Here is a 6,057-nt window from a genome sequence, read left to right on the forward strand (position 1 = left end):
GACTTCCCACTTCAATGCTCCTGTCTGGAAAATCCGCATTCCCGGTTTGTCCAATGTTCAAAAAAGCACAGGTTGGGAGTGTGGAATTTCCCAATATGGGCTCTTGCTGTGTGTCAAGAGAGCGGAATTCCAAAATCTGGGCCTGTATTCCGAGTACCGAGAGGAGATTAATCAGTTAAAAAATCTCTGAAGTGGGTGCTGAAGACATGGAATTTATTTCCTGAGGGTGCCTGGGAGATACTTTGGTCAAAAGTGAATGGAAACTAGTTACTGGATTATCTGAGGCAGTGCCCTAGGTATGTGTCAGACCGTTACTTCACCCCTTGGTCCTGGATTTGAATCAAACAACAACAAATTGCATTTATATAGCACCTTAAACATAGTAAAATGACCCAAGGCGCTTCACAGGAACGTTATCAAACCAAATTTGACACTGAGCCACATAAGGAGCTTGGTCAAAGAGGTAGGTTTAATGGAGTTTGTTAAAGGAGGAGTGAGAGGTAGAGAGGCGGAGAGGTTTAAGAAGGAAATTCCCGAGTTTAGGCCAAGGCTGCTGAAGAAACAGCCGCCAATGGTGGAGCGATGAAAATCGGAGATGCGCAAGAGGCCAGAACTGGAGGAGCACAGAGATCTCGGAGGGCTGTGGGACTGCAGGAGGTTAGGGAGAAAGGGAGGGGTGAGGCCATGGAGGGATTTGAAAACAACGATGATAATTTTGAAATCGAGGCATTGCCGGACCGGGAGCCAATGTAGGTGAGTGAGCACAGGGGCGAAGGGTGAACCGGATCTGCTGACTGCACGGTGCAGCCGCGACCGTAACTAAAAACCCAGTAGAGTCTGAATGTTGTGGGGTCAGGGCCCTCGTCTTGCTGAGTACATAACCTGAGCTGACACTCCGGTGCAATAATGAAGGAATCAGAAGGAAAGAGCTTGCATTTGTATAGGTCCTTCACAACCTCAAGACATCACAAAACGCATCACAGCTAATGAATTCTTTTTGAAGTGCAGTCACTGTTATTTAGATGTACCATCTTTAGGTTGAGGTGTTAGAGGCCCTGTCTACCTGTTAAACTGGGTGTTAAAGATCACGAGACACTATTCAAATAAGGGCAGGCAGGTTACCCATGTCCTGGCCAACATTCCTTCTACAATCAGTTGATGAATCTGGAGGAGTTGGGCAATGGAACATGCACTTATTTACAAAGCTGACATGGTACGTTGGTCGGTTTTTCAGTGCATGGTCTTAAAATTTACAGCGAGATCTCGGTTATCTACAAGAAAGTTAGTGGGAGTCAGGCTGGGTTTACATAAAGTGAGTAAATACAACTGAGTGTTTTTAACTAATTTCCCACAGGCTCCGGGTTACTGGCCCAGCAGGATAAGTAGTTGTTATCTGGATGGCCAGTACCTGATGAAGTTTACTTTTCCTGTATTGAGGTCAATTCAAGACACCAGAGGAATCCGAGTTTCATGTCTGAGGCCAGCAGAGTCAGGTTGCCAACACTTTATTTCAAGAAAATGCATTTTGCATTTAAAATAGAAATATCTTGTGTGCATACGCTGGAGACTTGATTATAGAATCAAAATAAACCAAAGTGTAGCAAACTCAGAGTCAGAGTAAGTATGGGGGCCTGGATTATCCACCCATTTCCACTATCTATTGGGGTCCCCTCCATCAGAGCAGATGATCCAGATTCCATTATAGTTTACTTCTCGAGAGAGGAGGAGATGATTTTGGCGTCTCTCTGTTCTGATTGGATCAGTTCCTACTATTTGATTACAGTTTAGGTGTTGGCGTTCCTCGTGTGTGGCCCTGATGGCTCAGTGGGTAAATGTACAGCCTGGTGTGGTACTGAGCCGTGCAGAGCAGGGAGGACCCCCACCCGTACTAAGTTAACTGGTCTCAGCCTGAACAGTGGTGGGGATACTCCGGGTGTCAGAGGGTAGCGAGTTCCACATTCTCACCACTCTCTGGGTAATGAAGGTTCTCCAGAATTCCCTATTGGATTTATAGGTGCCGATCGTATATTTATGGCCCCTTGTTCTGGTCTCGCCCACAAGTGGAAACATCTCCTCTACGTCTACCCTACCCTTTCATCGTTGTAAAGACCTCTATCAGGTCACCCCTCAGTCTCTAATCTAGAGAAAAGAGCCCCAGCCTGGGTGCTCTCCAGTGACTCCTCCCGCTGGACGTGGCCATCAGGTGAGGACACAACTGAGCTCAGCTCTGCTGTTCCCGAGACTGGAGTTAGTGCCTTCAGGAGAAGAAGCGAGGAAATTGAGGTTTGAGGGACTTCTACAAAGAAAGCCACATTATAAAAAGGCGATTGGCTGTGCTGGTGCTCAGCTCACTGTGCCACAGTGCTCGCTGCACTCCACACATGTTGATCTCCCAGTCTGAGCTGTGCTGCCCTATAAGCTGGAGGGAAATCTCTTTTACAGTCCTCAATGCATTGAGAAATATTGTAGTTTCCAACTTATTTTTTTCATGAGGAAACTCTGTCACTCTAGTGTGGCAAATTTAGTTGTCCCCTTTCCCCCGCCCCTCCAGTGCCACACATCTGTTCCCAGCTGATGGGGCTCACTGGCAAACTGTTCCTACCGGATATAAAACACAAAGTGCCGGCAGTGCATGGCAGGCCAGTCAGTATCTGTAAAGAGAAAAGAGCCGATTGATGGTTTGAATGTGAATCTTTTCAACAGAACTCGTGATGAGGCGTTATACACCTGAATCACCTTTTCTAATTCAGATTTATTGTATTAGTAGTAGATTTTGTTTTTTATAGTATTGTTCACACCAGGTCTCTGCTAATACGGAAATGTAACCTGCTTCGAGCAGATACAGAAGAAGAGAGCACCTTTGTTTCATTTCTTTACCTCCCTGTCTGTGCTGGGACGCGTCTTGGCTCTGATGTGAACACCCTGCTTCTGCTGGGATGCTGATTGCTTCTGCTGTGTGCTTCATGCATCTGCTGGAATACACCCTGGTTCTGCTGGGAAACTCCATGCCGCTGTGTGGGGGGCACGGTGGCATAGTGGTTAGCACTGTTGCCTCACAGCGCCAGGGACCCGGGTTCAAATCTGGCCTCGGGCGACTGTCTGTGTGGAGTTTGCACATTCTCCCTGTGTCTGCGTGGGTTTTCTCCGGGTGCTCCGGTTTCCTCCCACAGTCCAAAGATGTGCGGATTAGGTTGATTTGGCTATGATAAATTGACCCTTCGTGTTAGGGGATTAAATACATGGGGATAGGGTGGGATATGTGTCGGTGCAGGCTCGATGGGCCGAAATGGCCTCTATCTGCACTGTAGATTCTGTGATTCTGTGTGATTGATGCTCCTTTCCTCTCTTCTTTACCTGCCCCTGTTGACCGGAGTAAGATCTGGATCTCAATGTGTGGCCAACAACATTGCCCGTGAACTTTATTCCACTACATCCACGGGTATCTTGCTGGTTTGTCCTGATGTTGCACCACCTGCACCTTGTATTAAGATTGTGAAAAGTGAGCATCTTGTATCTCCTCTTGCATCAGTACCAGTCGCTGACTGAGATGGTGGATGAGAGACATGCTCCAGTCCTCAGCCTCGGGAGATGGTGGATGGGAGACATGCTCCAGTCCTCCGCCTCGGGAGATGGTGGATGGGAGACATGCTCCAGTCCTCAGCCTCAGGAGATGGTGGATGGGAGACATGCTCCAGTCCTCAGCCTCGGGAGATGGTGGATGGGAGACATGCTCCAGTCCTCCGCCTCGGGAGATGGTGGATGGGAGACATGCTCCAGTCCTCCGCCTCGGGAGATGGTGGATGGGAGACATGCTCCAGTCCTCAGCCTCGGGAGATGGTGGATGGGAGACATGCTCCAGTCCTCCGCCTCGGGAGATGGTGGATGGGAGACATGCTCCAGTCCTCAGCCTCGGGAGATGGTGGATGGGAGACATGCTCCAGTCCTCAGCCTCGGGAGATGGTGGATGGGAGACACGCTCCAGTCCTCAGCCTCGGGAGATGGTGGATGGGAGACATGCTCCAGTCCTCAGCCTCGGGAGATGGTGGATGGGAGACATGCTCCAGTCCTCAGCCTCGGGAGATGGTGGATGGGAGACATGCTCCAGTCCTCAGCCTCGGGAGATGGTGGATGGGAGACACGCTCCAGTCCTCCGCCTCGGGAGATGGTGGATGGGAGACATGCTCCAGTCCTCAGCCTCGGGAGATGGTGGATGGGAGACATGCTCCAGTCCTCAGCCTCGGGAGATGGTGGATGGGAGACATGCTCCAGTCCTCCGCCTCGGCCTGTTACTAGGTGCAGTAGAGCAGCCCAATTACACACAATGCTTCTTCCACCCAGCTCCTGCGGGCAAGTGTCTGCAATTATCTCACCGTGCGTGCAATATTCCTGCTGGGTCACTATTCATTTTTACAAAGTGTTGTTCTGTGGCAGTTATAAAAAACACATTTCCTGATTCAACTAATCACCTATTACCAGGAAACAGGGTGTTTGAAAGGCCAGCTCTATATTTTTTATTTGCTTTGCTCTCTTTAGACAGGTAAACGGTAAGGATTTCAAACCCTGCTCCCACTATTGGATCACACTTTGTTTTCTTCAACATACTGAATGTCAAAGTTGATTTTGTCTCCTTTTTGCATGTCAATTACTTTGATCATAATTGATGTAAATATTGTAAAACAAATTGTTTACTACTAAAAATAAACTCAAAACTTTAACTGACTTCTGTAATTGTAATCACCCTATATATCAATAAAGAGCCTGTTGTAAGCTCCCTGTGGTGTTATGTCAATGTTAGTTATGGTAACAAGAGTTTCAAAAGAAATGAGGAAGACATTTGATCAGAGTTGTATCACACACACATTTTGAAAGCCAAATTAATTCATGTTGCCTTCACAGCAAGACAAAAGCTAGATAGCCAATATGTTTTATGGGGTTACTGGCTTACCCAGGTACACAGATGGTGTCTACATTGCTCGGCAAACCCGTACATTTAACCCCCTCAACAGAAAGGGTTTCCATTTGCTGAATGATCAGATTGTGTGTGACAACAAGCAAATCAATGTGGAATTAACTGAAAGTTGCCAGGGTACGTTCACCCTGCACTCTGAAAGGAAGAAAATTATGTCAATGGACAGCCTGTGGGTGATGCGAATAATAGTCCCACGACAAGTTGCATGAATGGTACCGGGGGAGTGCTACAGAGGCACATTGAGAGGATCATCATCATCGTGGATTTAAAGGGGCATTTTTGTGGTCATGAGGGGCTGTGCAACATGTTTCAGCTTGTGTGTCCCACAAAGTTAAGCACAACTGTGCCATCCATTGCTGGGGAGCTGGTGAAGTGGGACATTCAAGAATTAAGGGGTTAACAATGCAGCTTGCACACTAGAAACAGTTGAGACAGAGACCGGCGGAGATAGCTCAGGCATGCTGACCACAAGGTCTCGATGCTTTTCAAGATTAGATGAAATTAGCTCAGAAGCACTGTCGATGATTAACCATAAACTGTGGAACCTAGAACAACAGGTGAGATCATAAAGATCATGTGACACGAGCTTGTATGAAATATAGGCGAACAGTTATGTGACGCGAGATAGGGAATTAGCCAATCAGCAACTGTGCACGAGGGCTTTAAGCCAATTAAACTGTGTAACAGGATCATGCATGAGGCTGAACTTGTATGAACAAGCTGGCCACCAAACTCCACACTCTTGGCTTGAACACTTCCCTTTGCAACTGGACCCTGGACTTCCTAACTAACAGACCCCAGTCTGTCAAATTAGGTAACCACACCTCCCCCCCCCCGACCCTGAACACGGGGGCCCCATAAGGTTGTGTGCTGAGCCCCCTCCTCTACTCCCTCTTCACCCACGACTGTGTGGCTGTTCATGGTTCCAACACCATCATCAAGTTTGCGGATGATACCACGGTGGTAGGCCAGATCACCAACAACGATGAGTCAGCCTACAGGGAGGAGGTCCAGCATCTCGTGAAGTGGTGCGCCGATAACAACCTGGCCCTTAACATCAAGAAAACCAAGGAAATCATTGTGGACTT

This window comes from Somniosus microcephalus, unplaced genomic scaffold (genome assembly GCF_052327205.1).
Source record: "Somniosus microcephalus isolate GS21.2 unplaced genomic scaffold, FLI_Smic_1.0 unresolved_chr1, whole genome shotgun sequence".
NCBI classification, from domain to species: domain Eukaryota; kingdom Metazoa; phylum Chordata; class Chondrichthyes; order Squaliformes; family Somniosidae; genus Somniosus; species Somniosus microcephalus.